We start from the raw sequence: 16,343 nt of genomic DNA on the forward strand, positions 1-16,343 counted from the left end.
GGTTGTCCTCTGACTGCCTGGCAGCACGGATGGCGTCGTGGAGCTGGAGGTGGTAGGCTGCCCTCCTGCACCGTTCCACGGTGGACCGAATGAGTCCTCGCACGAACGTTGTCGTGCGGCTTCCGAGATCGGCCTGCAGCGACTCGACCAGGTCCTCTTCCTGCAGGCCCATGACGGGCAGGACATTCTGGATCATGTGTTCCAGCATGAGCGCCTGAGAATGCTCTTCCCCAAAGATGCGCCCCAGCTCCTGACGCAGCCAGGGCCGCAGGAGCTGGAAGAGACCTGGGTGGTTCCGGAAAAGGCTCCCCCAGGCCCAGGGGGGAAGGCCGCCCACGAACCCTGGATCCGGATTCCATGGTTGGTGTTCCCTGGGTGCTCTTGGCGCTGGCAGTCCGTAAGCTCCCTCCTCTTGGGCGCTGCCCAGCGATGCCGCAGGCGGTCTTATGGGGAACTCTTCAAATTCGTCCCCCCGCAGCGAGTGCCGGATGGAAGTCACCCTCCTCTTGCAGAGGGGGCACTCGGGCTTGGTCTCTGCCCACCGCCGGATACAGTTGAAACAGAAGCGGTGGAGGCACGGCATGGTACAGGCTGCGTTGTCCCAGGTGTCGAGGCATATCGGGCAGCGGTCCTCCCAGGCCGTGGCCATGCTCAGCACGCGCTGCGGTGGGCTGGGGAGAGCTGGTGGGGATGTCCGACTCCTCCTCTCCGACGCTGCAGCGGCGGGTGTCCCGCTAGAAGAGGAAGAGAGGCCACGGTCACTGGCTGGCCCGGGGAGGGGTGGAAGAGAAGGCCAGGTCCCTCAAGAAGGAAACCCGCCCAGCTCCCCAGGGTGAAGTCTGCCCGCACAGCTCACCTCTGCTGCGGCGAGCGCGCCTCCTGGGTGCCCCGGCTGCCTGAACCAGGCAGGGCCAGGGAAAAACCTGCAGTGGCTCCGGGGATGGGCGCTGAGAGCTGCAGCCACCAGTTGCCAGGGCACAAGCCCAGCACCGAGCCACAGGCTTGCTCCACACTCCAAGCCTCGCCGAAATGCTCAGCTGGAGTGAAGGCACGAGCCGGCTGGGAGAGGCTGGGCGCCTGACTATAAGCAGCGAGGGCCGCGATGTCACAGTGCATGGCTGGGGGACGTCACAGTCCACCGCTGGGGGATGTCACCATAGGCCATCCTCGCCTGCAGTGCTCGCCCCAGCAGCCCTGCAGCCCTGGCACACGCCTCGGGGCTTACCACAGTGCCACTTCCCGCTCCGTCCCCCACGTCTTCTGTCGTGTGCTCGGCATCGGCGCTTCAAGCCAGGCACCGAGGCCTTGGCCGTGTCTTCCCAGGGCCCCGTCACATCGCTCTGGCCTGAGGTGGCACACGTCTCCAGGCACAGCAGCAAGAGGGTTCCTGGGGAGCCCAGCACAAGAAGAAGGAGGCCAGAACACAGCGCTCTAGGTGTGGCCTCACCCCTGCTGAGTGACTTGGAGGATCACCTCCCTCGACCTACTGGCAATACTTTGCCATATGCAGCCCTGCATACCTTTAGACTTCCTGGCGGCAAGGGCACATTGCCAGCTCCCGTTAACTTTGTGTCCACCAGGACCGCCAGGTCCTATTCTGCAGAGCTGCTTTCCAGACGGTTGGCCCCTGCATGTCCTGGTTCATCAAGTTGTTCCTTCCCAGGTACAGGACTTTGCACTTGCTCTTGTTGAACTTCATGAGGTTCCTGTCAGCCCATTTCTCTAGCCTGTCAAGAAGGAGAAGTAAGAGAAGGGAAGTAAGAGAAGTTCTTACTTCTCTTGAAGTAATATCAAGAAGCATGAGATACACATTTCCACTCACGGATACATGCTTTGGAGAATCCTGATGGAAACGACACATCCCAATGAAATACAATCCAGCCACTTTGTGTAAAGCTGTTGCATCGAGGAATCTCACTGCCTGGTTAATCCTGCCTGACAAAGCCTTTTCAAAGAGTCACACAAAATCCAGGGTTTGGAAACAAGCATAGAGCTATGCCATACAAATATAAAAACAGAAGAACACTCACTGTTGATTATAATAATTAGCTAACAGCATCCAAGGCACCGAGGCTTTTAATGTTTAACGGCTGTGTTAATGAGGGAGGAAACAGAACGAATACAGGGAGTGTTTCTTACGACACCCTTTTCTAACTACCTTCAGTGAAGAATGACACTACAGGAAAGATTACCCTGAAAATTCAGACACCAAAGAACAGCTTAGAAATGTGAAAGTGCACACATCAGCCATAGTGCCCAAAGCACACCATGGACTCCTAAGAAAGAATTGACATGTTTGAAGAGCTGAGATGAAAAAAGCAAATGCACAGCTGATTTCCAAAGGAAAGCAGTGGGATATAAAGAGTTATTTTTTAGAAGCTTAACTTGCTTCTTTGATAAATTAGTGCAACAACTATGAAGAGGCAAAATATCATTGCTTCTTGTTTGTAAACTTCCCAAGCTACTTGTCTGGGGAAAGGGGAGCCATGTATCACTCTTGATGTCCTTGCAGGGATGAGCTGAAGGAGAGTAAATCTAAATCCCAGGTTTGGGTTGACCTGGTGTGTTGCTAGTTTTGTGACTGATGTTTGTGTTAGTGCCATTTGGAAAGAGAATAGAAAATCCTTGGAGCAGCCCAATGTAGCAGAGCAGGTTGTGTTTCACTCTAGAATTAATAGAGAAAATGTTTGCAAAGGAAAAAGCTCATAAAGCTCAGAGGCTCCATAGCTCAGGGGTTAGAGCACTGGTCTAGTAAACCAGGGGTCGTGAGTTCAAATCTCACTGGAGCCTGGGGGCTCTGTACCTCCAACAAAGACCTTCAGCTTTATCTTTCTGTTTTCTTCCAAAACATTACTGTTGTCATTTTTTGGAGCATCCACCCCAGCCTAGATGAAACACAAACATCATATAGCACTTATACCAAATAACAGGCAATAAGAAGCAGAGAAAAATAGCAATGGTCAAAGCTAAACCCTCAAAAGAATACCTCCAAATATTTTTAAACTATAGCAGTCGAAGATAGGAAATATCTAATAACAGGATTTAAAGCCTTCTGAGCCCCACAGACATTGTGAAGGTCATTGATGAACAAATCTGAAATGGCTGGTAGATATTTACAATCAGATCTGGTTCATCTCTTCATACTTCAGCAGGACAATCGAATTATGTCTCCAGAGCTCAGTAATTACAGAGCTGGCTGAAAAAATTATAAATACGGTTTGTAGAGGAATAGTAACATTGGTCTTCTTCAGACTTCTGCTGGGGGGGCTGGAAAGTTATCATTTTTAAGAAAAAAGAAAAAGCTAGGAATTAACCTATTTTGCATCTTGAGTTCAATGAATTGCAGTCCAGATTTATGAGATTTCATACTCTGCCTTTGCACATTTCCCATTTTCAAATAGACTTCCTATTTTGTTCCATCAAAACGATCCAAACCAGTGACGTAAAAGGATATTTCTGAATTTGAAAAGGGCCTTTTCCATTTGAGGGAAAGAAGGCTGAAAAGCCTGAAACATTTTTGTCTTCTGGAGGTGGGCACTGAGTGCCAGGAGGGACATGGCGCTTTGGACGCCTCTCTTCAGCCTGTTTCCTCACAGCTCTGTTTTCCCAAAACAGCGAGCGCATTACAGCTTTGGTGGGTTGATGTGTATTCTCCGCAAGAGAAATGACCTGCAGGAATTTCCTAGCTTTCCTCTGTATATATCACAGTAAGGCTAAAGAAACAGAAGTCAGCAGGGTTCCCATTAATCTGCAACCTAATAAACTAGCACAAGTTATTGTTATTGTAACCCAAGATACTGGAAAATGGACAGACGTGTTTTACTAAAAGTGAATTTGTTTCTAGACTGTTGTGGCTATACGTCTATTTACCCTGTCCCTCATTCCAGCTTCTCTCTTTATTTTGCTTTCATATGACACTGCTGAGCAATATCCAAAAAGATCTTTGTGGTTCAATTTCACTTCTGCAATCAGGCTCATGGTTTCAGCTTAGTTGAGCCTCGTAGTGATGGAAATGATCCTTTCAAAAATTAATGTCTTTCACCTCTATGCAAAAATGGCAAATGTTCAGGATACGTTTTGCTGAATTCTTAATCTACACGGTACTTAATGTAAAAACTCCTCTCTCCAGTAACCCTGCTGCAATGCATAACACCAAAAATACTGATGCTACTTGTTAAACATGGGCCTGATGCAAAGATCACTTTTAACAGTGGACTTGGACCCTGTCCTAGCTAAATCCCTTTGTATCAATCATCCATCACCTTTTTCTCTGCTGAAAACAGGGCTTTTCAAAGATAAAGCTTGACAGGAGGGGCGAAGAGGGCAAAGTTGTTTATATCCATATCCTGAAGCCCATGTAAGTGGGAGGGAGGAAGGGTGCCTCTTCATCTTTGTTGACCTGTGAAATGGAAATGCTACACATGCGTTCAGAGATGCAGGAAAGGTTGTGTAGCTCTGTCACAGGGACTGTAACAAGGCTGGTCCACTTATGGTTTTACTCAGGAAGAACTCTTGCTCTTTAAAGTCGTGACCTGCCCTAATCCAGATCTAGACAGTCTTTTATTGCTTTGTTTAGGGAGATTTAAAGGTATCTTCCTGCATATCCTAGAAAACTTGGTTTTCATAGGTTCCTGAAAACTTCAGAATACCATTTCTAGTTTTAAAAAACATCCTAGATGCCGTGCATTTCTCTGGCCTGCTTTTCATTCCTGCGTCTCCCTCCAAGGGTTGCATCAAGCTGGACAGAGAAATCTTTTATTCTAATATAAACAACATTGAACTTTGTGGCCCAGCAGCCTGGATCATCGAGGTGCCCACGGTCATTCCCTCAATCCAAGGACCATGTTAGCAGAGCTGCATTTCTGCCTCTAGTTCAGCTCTAGTGAAGGCCACATATGCCTCAAATAATCCATTTCTTAAGTCATGTGGGAAACAACCAATAAATAATTTAATCCAGGGAGGGAAAGTTTGAGCAAGAGCCAGTGAAAATGTTCCCATGCTTAAAGAGTTTTTAGATTTAGAAATACAATTTAGGCTAATGTGAAAATCTAACATACCAAAGGATCAAATGGCAGCCTTGTAGCCTCAACCCAGAGGAAAAATATCTAATAAAATCAGTAGGACTGCAGAATTCAGAGTGGGAAAAAATCACCCAAATCTATCTATTTCCCAGTTCTCCCATAATGAATACGCTCAATCCCTTGTTCCAAAAAAGATATTGTGGTTTTAACAATAATTTTTAAAAACAAATATGAAATGTTTTGCTTGCATCCTAGAGAAAGGGTGACTGCAGCTATGGAAGGCTTCTGCTTGGCAGCACCAGTCTACACCATTACCCTACTGCTGCAGTATCTTTTTGCACCATGTCCCTGAGCTGCCTCCTCGCTCAACCCACAGCTTTCCTACAGACCCTGAACTACACATCTATGTACGGTCAGAAAAATCACACACTAAAATCCATAAACTGTGCAAATGGGAGCTGAGCACCTTGCTCAGCTGGAGACAGATCCACTATGGATGTTTCGGTGGGAGGAAACCCACCTGCTGGTCTCCCAGTCCTTCTGCTGACATCTCTGTGGAAGCCAAACGGGCATTTTGGGGAAAATCAAATGCAAACCGCAGGAGAAAATGATTCACACCAAATAGCTAGTAAAAAATAAAAAAGAGAGAGGATGAGAAATGCTGATAAGTTCACCCACACTTTGCAGTGGCCATGGACCAAGGTATCTCTTTCAAATGCAGAGAAGCCAAGTTTCCCTCATGACTGGAGGACAGAGACATTCTTCAATAATGCTATATGTACCTGTCTGCCAGGTACAGGGAGCTCCACAGTATCCACAGGGAGATCTATGCACAGCCTACATATCATCCACGCACATCCAACCACTGGAGATTTCTCCACTGCCTTGGTGCAAAACTTTTCCCAGGGAGATTGTCATCTCTTGGAGCCGGTGCAATCACTACCTGCTTTTCCTGAACTCCACGGCCTGAAAAGAGCATTACCATAAAATCCAGTAATGCAACAGCTTCAGTGAGACCTTCTGGCTTCCCAGAAAGGCTGAATGCAAAGACACCGTGCACTAAAACTGATGTGAATGTGGCCTTAGTGCTCCCCATGTCTGCCAGCTGCCAGCACCACATACTTAGATGTCATCTTCCCAGAAAGCCTTGAAAATCTTGATGACCTATCACCAACTGCCCATTTCTTTCAAATAGGTGAGCCTTTTACAAACACAGCAGCCCTGGCAGCTGACAAAGGTCATCTCCATGCTGAAGACAGGCACAGCAGCTCATAATCAAAAGCTTCTGGCCAATATCACCATATCGCAAATATCTCTGCATGAATGTGTGGAAAGGATTACACTCTGATTCAAGGAGAAAATCCTGAAACAGCAGTCCACATGGGGATGAGAGCACCCACAGCCAGGTAACAGCACTGGCAACTTGTCTCAAAGCCATAGACTGATGGGGCAGGTTTTCAGGACTTTTCCTTAGCATCCAGTGTGATTTGCACAACACCCTGCTTCTGGAAATGCTGCAGCATCCCAGTCTCTTGCTGATTGTGGTGCTCACCCTTACAATTTCCATATCTATTGAACAGACTAGGAAACCTTGTCTGCTAAATGGCAGGTCCCTCAGGTTTTAATACTGGCATTATAGTTCTTCTGGACTCAATCAGTGAGATACCATTGACCCAATCAGGGCAGTTTGAATATGAGGTTACCTTCCCAGCAAACATGCTCATCCCTGTAGGCCATACCTCCATGAAAGACCTGGGGGGAAAAAAAAGTTTGTTGTAGTTACTGCAGATTTAACCAAACTATAAAAAGCCAACCACATCCGCTTTCACCTAGGCACCTTGCCATGCAAGGAAGAACTTAAAGGCAGATACAGGATGGGGGTAGGAGTCTGCTATGAGGATACAGCAGAGGAATGGAGTCTGCCTTAGATGAAGAGATGTAAGCAGTTTGTTGTATTTAGTTTTATTTCAGCCTTCAGCAACAGGAAGGCTGAAAGCAGACATGACTAGTTCATGTAAACACCACAGGGGTAAACAACTAGAAGGAGAAAGAACTATTTAAACTAAATTATGTCATTAGCATGAATGAATATATTAGGCTGGAATTTAAAAAAAAATAAGATCTAAAAATCAGAGGAGTAATTTTTTTAAGCAGCCTAAGCAACAGGAGGAGGAAACCCCACGAGAGGTCAGAAAGTGCACCAGCAGGTTATGGAGGAGCTGGATAGCACAGCTAGACTCCATGAGCCAAGAGCTCCCATCCTGTACTCTGTTCATCGGTGATATGACCTTGTCTAAGTTCAGCAGCGTCCCGTGTTGTGTGAATACTTGTGTGTATCTATGTGTATTTTTATCAGTCTTTTAAGTAACTTGTTTCTCCAAATGCTTCTTCAATTTCCAGAAGCAAGAGGTAATGACTTTAGGCCTGCTTTCTCCTCCACGCCGGAGAGCTTGTGATGTACTTGTTGATTGCCTTGTCTCCCCCCTACCTGTTAGTGAAACAGTTCATTCCCTGTGCAGCGGGCCTAGTTAGAGAGCTCAGTTGCTCTAATAATGGTCATCTATTTATAGCCTTTTATAATTTGTTTCGTGACAAAGAGTTTCTGCAAGATGCTCCTTGATTCTTGCAAGTTTGTAATGATTTTTCCCTTCCTGTGTTATTGAAAGTAGCTTTTGTGCTCAGAAAAATGACTGTAATAAAGGCCATTTCATGTGTTCAGAGTAAATGATAGAGACTTTAATAGGTTTTTGATGAAAGTTTATGATTTCTCTTTGTTTTCCTTCAATTCTTTTCAATCTTCTGGGTCAGATGAGCCTGGCTTACCCTAAAACTTCTAAGAGCAGAACAGGGACAGAGCAAAATGATCTCGATGCTGTACAGCCTTGCCCATTGCTAGCACAGCACCTCAGTCCTCTGCCCAGAGTCTCTGGTGATGGCACGTTCCAAACAGAAGAAGAGCAAAGTCTGGAGATGGCACCGGTTATGCTTAATTTGCTCATTCCATAACTGTCTCTCATCATATATGACAATCTAATTATTTCTGTTAGGCCAGCTATTAAATTCTGTTGGAATTGTTACAACTGTCCTGATGAAATACTCTCCAACCCTTTCCTTCCACAGGTCTCTGTACCATCATAACTACTACTACATTTCTATTGCCACTGTGGACTGTAGTGCACAACTGCATCATTTTTACTCCAGAAGAGGATCTCCAGGTTTTCTCAATTCTCTACAATATTTTTAATCTGAAGAAGAGTTTTTCTCTCCGTGTATCTCCAGGTGAAAACGCTGGTGGCTTGTCCTACCTGCAGCGCTGCTGGGGGAGTGTCGAAGCAGAGGGAGAAGTCTTTCCCTTTGCTGTCTGTGTGTCAAGGCTCAGACTTATCACAGCCCCCCCTTTGTGGGGGGAAACAAGACTGGGGGAGTTGAGTCCTGAAGCCACAGACATACCCTTGCTCTCTGCCAAACTGAGTGGGGCCTCATTAAGCAGTGGGCTGTGGGATTTCATTAGTCAAGCTTCAGGCTCACACTTCTGTGGTTGTCCTCTTCTCACCTGGTCACAGCTGTGTCTGGAGTTTCTTCACAGTTGAAGTTTTCAGCAATTCTCTGATGGGCTCCAGCTTTGTTGCTCCTCCATAGCCCTACACCACCTCTCTGCCTTTTCCCTTTCCTCATTTTTCCAGCCTTTGCCTTTTGCCTTCTTGCTTTGACTCCCCCTTTCTGAGCATTCCCAGTTGGTGACCCATGCATCTCCATGTGCACTTCTAGGTGCCAGCTGGGACTTCCCCAGGCATCCCAGCAGCCAGAAGACCTTCCTAGCAGTGGAAGGTGCACAGAACCGTTTCTGCACTGTCAGTGAGATGTTCTGGGACCACCAGGAGGCATCAGTCCTCCACCAGGGGCAAGCAGGTGGTGGGAAAGCCTTGCACAACTACTCAGCTCCAGAAGTCTTGTCCCCGCTTGGCTATATGATGTCAGCAGATGTGCCCAGCAATGCCTTTCAAGTTAACCACAGTTAGAGAAGAGACGAAGCATTAGCACCAGTATCAAACCTGGTGTCTTGAAAGTCTAACACAGCTTGATCTGGCCTCTCTTGCATTAAGTCAGCTCTAGAGCTCCCTCCGTTACCATGAGAGGGCAGCACCTGGGCTTTCTGGAAGAGTTCCTGGGTATTGAGCTTCCAGCAAAGATGCATCAGGTTCCCTGGAAAATATTCAGCAAACCTACAGAGAATTCTTCTTTTTCTTCAAGTCTAGGGCTCAGTTATGCAGATGACGGGTCCAAACCAAACCCTTCACACAGCTTTCCTTCACAGTTGGGCTGTTTGCTTCTTTGTATAATCAGTTTCACAAAAGGATTTCGAATTGCCAAGAAATTCTCCTACTTCCGCTCAGGACAGAGGTGAATTGCATTTTGTTTTGTTTTCTCAGCTGTTGTAACCAAAGCGTTTCAAGAATTTGTGGGGACCGGAGAGGGATTGTGAGTCTAAGTCTCCAGTCGGGCCTTTGGGTTTCCTATACACCCATGGCTGTAATTCCCCAGCTCGTCACTGGTAACAAACCTGAACGATGAAGTCCACAGCACGATTAGGGAGCCTGGTATTTGCTTCCTTTCTAGAGTGAGCTTTACGTTTCCTTTCTCAGGAAAGCAGAGCTGCTTGAGGTGTATGTTTGCTTTTATTTTACCTTGTTTCTCTCCTTCCCCCTCTGCAGCAGTGGGAGCAGCAGGATCCAATTTACAGAGAAACAGCACGGTACTGAATAGCTCAGGATATGCTGTAGTGCAGAGAATGGTTTCATGGAACTGAACACAAACAAGCTGCTCTCTATATTTGGGTGTTTCTGGCTGGAAAGCGAAAAAGCCATTTCAGTAGACACTATACATCACATGGTTGTCCATCTGAATGCTTCCAGGGGGTGGCACATTCACTTTTGAAGAAAACCATGTTCTAGGAGTTACTCTGTTTTTGTTTGTAGAAGTAATTTTCCTGGGAACCATACAGGAACTTCCTGCTTTAAATACAATTGATTGTGACTATGCAGCTGCATCGATGCTGATGGAAAGCAGCATAATTATATTGCCATTGATGCTCTGCTGGGCACATCAGTTAAGGATCCATCCCATGTCCTTTTCAAGGCTGAGACCAGAAGAAATTCATCCTATACCAAGAACATGTGAATGTGAGGGGTTGAGAGGTTAAAGGAATAGTTTCAAGGAGTTCATTTTCTGCCATGAAATTCATAGACTGAGCATAAATGAAAGAGGATGAATATCCCCAAAGAGAACAGAATGAACCTTTTCAGATGGTTTCATTGGCAATGAACTTTTTTCACAATAACTGGTCGTCTCTGTTGATTTTGGAATGAGCAGTCAGAACCGAAACAAAGCTGTTGGGTTTTTCTGAGTGAGAACTGAAATGTTAGATTCTCTGCTGACTTGTGCTGGCCCCGTAGTCAAATGTGATATTCCCCCTGGCATTTCAAAGTGTTAATGAAGTCCAGAGACGACCTCGACTGTTGTTTTATATTTCATGGAACACTAATGGCAAATTCAGCCCCCTGGCCCCAGCCAAGCAGATGGCCAAAATGCAGCCTTGGCTCCATTTCAACCCCTTTTATAGCCTCAGGGCAGAGCCTCAGCTGGCGCACACCATCACAACTTGAGACGCTACAGCCATTTCCCTCAGCTGGAGATCTGCTTTTCTAAGTGTAAATATTGTATATTCTGAGCCTTTACTCCAAGGTAAATTTTATCCTCATTGCAGTCCTGAGTCCAGTCCTGGACCTAGTCCAGACCCTGGACATTGTCCAGAATCTCTTCTGTACTGGAACCATCCCTGATTCAAGTTACACCTTTTTCCGTGCTGGATACTGCCGTGCCCCATGGGTCCATCTGTGCCATACACCATTAGATTTGATGCTATTGTCGTACCTCTAAGCTTGCAGTCGTGTGGGAAGATGTTCCCATGGAAGCATTGCTGGTGGGACTCAGGCAGAATTCCTCCTGTCTTGCTGGATACTCTCTATTGCCTTTCCACAGGCACTGGGACAAGATCATGCCCTTTCTGCAAGGTGAGAGGAGTGAACACTGAAATTATGTATTCTGAGAGCAACCAATGGTTTATGTCCTTTTCTTCTGGCCCCACTAATTTAAGCTACACTCTGTTCTACAGCTGCTATTTTCTCCTGTACCATAGGTCTCCTCTGGGGCTTCCAACCATTTAGTTTCATCAGAGTTTCAGAAGTAGAGAATTAATCAAACACTGAGGTAGTCACTCATACTAGAAATTGCTACTTTTACACACTCCCCACCTAGAATACAAACAAGATCTCCTTGGGATCTCACAGGGGAAGACATTGGTGTCAAATGCAAAGATCATGAGCTGTCTACTATATTAAGCTTCAAGCAGAAATATTCATCTAATTGTCTGGAAATCAAAGGCAGGGACATAGTTTTGGGTGCACAAGGCAAAGCAGGGGCAAATGGCACTCAGCTGGCATCCACTGCTGTTTCCACATGCTGGAGGTTTAGGTCAAGAAAACCCCAGTTATTTCTCACCTGGACAGATGCTGGTCACCCCATATGCAGACAGGCAGTTGGCAGTAAAGCAGCCTGAGACTTGGGGAATGCAAGGCAGTAAGTGACCCAGGTGAGGAACCAAGGACAGATGTTAGCAGGGTGCAGTCTGTAAGCAGCCTAGCTGCTGAGCATCGCCAGACAGGAGCACCATGCCCACGCTTCTCCTGACCCCCTGCAAGCAAGACGCTGATAGCTGTGCTTGGAGTGAGAATTGAGGCGACACCAAGATTTGGGTTCACACAAGCATTTAGGAATTGAGGTACTGATTCAGAGGCTTGTATCAAATGCCTGAGGCTGTAAAATCATGTAGGGGTGACTGGGAAGAGGTTGTATCCTAGACCCCCCGTAGCACATGGGGGTCTTGGAGGTGAACCTGCACCAAACAGCAAGCCCAACTTTGGGGTTGATTCAGCTTGAACATCAAATGGAGAAGGGAAAAGATTTGTGAGCAATACATAGGAAAACAGCTGTCCAGTAACTCTACAGTGCCCGTAGGGTTTTTCTCTTCATTTTCTTGGTATGCGACTCCTGAGCATAGTGTCCTCATAGAAACAGTTCAGCTGGAAAGGTCTCACATTTCTCTGCAGACCACAGAGAGTTCAGGCATTTGGGATTTCATTCACTCACCTTCAGTTCACCTCTCGCACTGCATTCCCAGCTCACAGCTAACGCTGAGCTAAAAATGTCCAGGGCTTCCAGGATGGAAGGAGTGGGCTGTGCACCTGCTGCTTCCCCACAAGCTCCCCGAGCAATGTTGGGATACTGGGGGCAAAGAGCATCACAGAGGGAAACCAAATATAGCGGGACTGCATGTTTCACAACACAGGATGAGCCGAGCATAACTCAAGTGCGTGGAGCAAGAAAACCAAAAGCAGAAGTGTTTCACTGAGCAAATCCAAAGTTGTCCTGGTTGTGAGCATCTGCATGTGGCTGGAGGTCTGCGGGAGCTGCAGCAGGTATCTTAAGCAGCCACCAAAACACAAAGCATGCAACACAAATGACCACACTGAGGTCAACACTCAAAGAATAATCAATTCAGACTTTCCCAGACACTATTCAGAAAAGTATTTAAACTGCTTAAATCCTGTCACAGCAGTAAAGGGACGCCCCAAGAAGCTCAGCTGTCTTCAGAGAAAGATCCAGCTACCTAATCTGTAGGTGGTTATGAGAGAGGCACCCATGTGAAAATCCTGCCCAAGGCTATGCAGGGGGCAGTGGGAGCAGGGGAAAGCAGCCCCGTATCTTTTCAAAACAAACATGGGCATTGCTGGTCCTTCCCCTGAGCACAGGGGAATGGAAACAATGAGAAATCCTAAAAGTTTCTGGCCACACATAGCACCTTGCAGGAACCTCAGTAGAGAAGTGAGAGGCGAGTGAAGAAGGGCTACAACAGAGCCAGGCAGTGAGAGAGCCAGCGTGGGCTTTGGGCAATACGACAGGTGGAAGTCATGAGTCAGGTACCTGGAAGCCCCATTTCCCGGCATTACAGCCTGAAAACCCCGTTGCGGGTGTTTCCTGCTGCTCGGCTATTCAGGTTGACGCAGCCACCTGCCATCCTTCCCCATATTGTGCTGGACAGCGGATGGAGGATATCACCGGCCAAGAATTCCTTAGCTGGCAAGAAAATGCCATTAGGCTTTCAGTTCTTCTGCAAGCTGCTGTGCAGTTACAAAGGCAGAATAATGGGTGGAAAAGAATTTGCCAGGTGCATCCTGCAGGCCAAGAGATGTGTCAGAGCCACGCATGGGTAGCAAGACCTGGTCACATGGAGTGCTGAAGCACCTCTGTGGAGGGAGCGCAGCAGGATCAGGACTCAGATGTCAGCAGAGAGGTAGCTGCTCTTGAGGCTTGGCCAGGGGAAGGTCTGTGGGAGATTGCCGTGTTGTGATCCTTGAAGTTGGACTGGAGCCCTCCAGAGGTCCTTCCCAACTTTGGTCATTCCGTGGTGCTGTGATTCACTGGAGCAGATCCATCGGCAGCAAGGAACTGCTCAGTGCTGTGTTTGTAAGACAGGAACTGTGTTGTTGTGACAGTACACCATCATCCAAATCTCATGGATTTACTCCAGGATTTCAGTGCATGTTCAAACAGCACTGAGCTATTTACCAAATCAGCCTACAAACCGCCCGTGTATTCCATTTCATTTTCTCTTTCATTTAGAAACCTGTTCCTAAATGCATGTTTCTTCTGACCCAGAGTGATGGGAGTATGAGCAGGTCACTTCTACAACCCATCCTCCTCTGGACTCAAAAGCCTCCACTTCGCCTCTAGACATGCCCATGGGGTCCAACAGCATCTTCAGCAGCTCCTGTCTTCTCTTCTTGGGGTTTGGCTGTAATCACTCCTGTCCCCTCCTCCTCTGCATTTTTGGTCCTTTTTCCTCCCCTCTCCCTCCCTGCAGCAGAGTGAGCAGCTGCCGTGGAGAGCCGCAGAAGGCCAGCAGCTTTCCATCAGCAACACACTGACCAACGGGCCCAGCAGGCACCCTGCTCCGATTGCACCAGCAGATCCTTCCTCGCCAGTGCTGTCAACAGCATCGGCACATTGTACGGCAGGTGCTGGGGATGGCCCGAACTATCCCTATCAAGGCACAATGAAATGTGCCCAACAGCTGCAGATGTCAGAGAGAGGATACCTCGAGGCTCTAGGAGATCCCAACTACACGTATCTGTGCCAAACGAGATTAGTGTCAGTTGACATTTCAGCTGTTTTTTTGGGTACCCACAAAAGTTGCTTTGTTCCCTCCACCTGGGCCCCAGCCCTGCCCCTCACTGCGGTGCTGGGCTCCCTGCCCCATCAATCCCAGCACATTGAACAGCCTCCGTCAAGGCAGGAAGGAAAATGGAGGCTGGAGATGCTCTCCTTCCCTCCATCCCTTCCCAGAAATGCGCCTTCTCTTCCCCAAAATACTGGGATGGGGGAGGTTGTGCTGTCCATGGGGAGAAGGAAGGAAGTGGTGGGAGGTGCTCAGGGTGATCTTTCTTTTCTGAAACAGCGTTGACTAGTAAAGAGGAATAACAGGGAGAGGGACATTGGCCACATGCACAGCTCCTTTTACAAGGCTGCAGTAAAGTATCAGACGGGATTTTGATGTCTTTTCGGATAGCAGTGTCAAGAAAGAGCTGAGTGGTTTTGCCCAGTGCTGCTGCAAGTGCAGTTTCAGGAGGGGAAGGGCTTTGTCTGAGCAATTCCACAAGAGGGAAGGAAGCACAAAAAGAGCAAATGGACTTGGACCAGCTTTTCCTATTTAGACTCATTTGTTACAGAAGTATCAGAAATGCTGGAAGCTGGAAAGCTTCAAAAAGTAAAGGCTGTTGCCAAGGCTTATGTTTTCCTGCAATGTTTGAACTTTTGCTCCAGGAGTCACAGAATTACATAAGGTTCCTCATTTTTGCTAAATAAAAATATTCTCATAATGGAGAAAGAACCTTTCTCAGGAAATATGATGTAAGCAGGAACCTGAAAACACAGAAACTGGAAGATAAAGAAAAACCTAGGATCTATTCTCTGAAGACATGACACCATATTAAAGCCAAATTTATCATCTGAAAATTTATCATTTTCAATCATGTCATTGTTGGCACAGTGGATACCGTCACCCCTTGCAGCTCCACACTACAGTCTTGAAGTTCAGTCTTCAGAACAAAAAGATTTTTGTTCCGTTTCTTTTCTTTTTCTTTGTAGCAGATGTTTTGTATCTTTAAAACCACTAGTTTCAGGACTGTGTCCCTCCATCATACTCACAGTTGTGCAGGTGTTGGGGGTCTCTAGATATGCTGATTCTTCTTCCTCTTGACTTGTAGGGCAGAACTCCCTCATGCCCCTGGGAGACAGTATCGTCCCTATGAACCTACACACTGAGCAAGAAGGAAGCCTGTATTGCACCTCTCTATTCCCAGCCCTCCGTCAGGGCTCACTCCAGCTCTTCTGAGCTCTCCTTCAGGCTCTGAAAGCCCTGACTTATAACGACCCCAAGCTGGAGATGACCCAAGGTGGGCCATGACGTGCCAGTCAGGGACCCACTGTCACAAACACAGGGCCTGGCATTTGTAGTTCACCGAGTGCAGCTGGCTCTGCAAGGCAGCTGTGACACGCCGGCATGTGGCCCAGCCTGGCTCCACAGAGCTCGTGCTGCTTGATTCACAGCCCTGCATCACCCCGTGTCGTAAACTGTTGGACCACATGTTCCCCTTTAGCACTGAAACTACGAGGCAGCAGTGCTGAGAGCCCGTCCAACCCCAGCGATGCTGTTACATGACTTCAAAAAAATTCCCTGCAGGCACTTCACAAAAAAACTGAAAAACAAACAGAGGGCAGCTGCAGCTAGGACAAGGTGTCCTGTGCTGAAAACAGGAGGCTTAGGAGGAACTGAGGGGATATCAGGAGCGATATCTCTTCATCTGAGATTCCTAAGCTCAAATGAAGCAAGCAGGGAAATAAGTGAAATTCCACAGCAAGGAACCACCTTTTCATCCTGCTTGTCACATCTGTTTTCTCCTGTGTCCGGCTGGCAGCCAAGCCTTTCCTCACCTTCAGCGGCGTGTGGCAGTGGTGCCTTCCCAGCTCTGCTCTGCAGAGCCCTTTGGGAGGAGACAGGGCAGCGGGGAACTGCAGAGTCTGTGCAGGGTGACAGGGAGACCCCTGTCCTCCCTTGCCCACTCCTTCCCAGGCTGCCACAAGCTCCAGCCCTGCTTGAGAGACCTGGCAAACACATGTGCATCTCTGCACAGAAAGAGATCGACT

General features: G+C 47.5%; 1 long non-coding RNA gene and 1 other non-coding gene across 2 annotated transcripts; one reads left to right on the forward strand and one right to left on the reverse strand.

Annotated features, from left to right (window-relative positions):
- Positions 1-1,538: 1,538 nt before the first annotated feature.
- On the reverse strand, positions 1,539-15,512 carry LOC143168779 (uncharacterized). Its single transcript, XR_012996776.1, has 3 exons — positions 15,345-15,512; positions 6,725-6,773; positions 1,539-1,727 (listed from the first exon to the last, which is right to left on the reverse strand). It is a non-coding gene; the product is annotated as an uncharacterized LOC143168779 (long non-coding RNA).
- TRNAT-AGU (transfer RNA threonine (anticodon AGU)) lies at positions 2,718-2,790 on the forward strand. The gene has a single exon. It is a non-coding gene; the product is annotated as a tRNA-Thr (tRNA).
- Positions 15,513-16,343: the final 831 nt, after the last annotated feature.

Source organism: Aptenodytes patagonicus, chromosome 18 (genome assembly GCF_965638725.1).
Source record: "Aptenodytes patagonicus chromosome 18, bAptPat1.pri.cur, whole genome shotgun sequence".
NCBI classification, from domain to species: domain Eukaryota; kingdom Metazoa; phylum Chordata; class Aves; order Sphenisciformes; family Spheniscidae; genus Aptenodytes; species Aptenodytes patagonicus.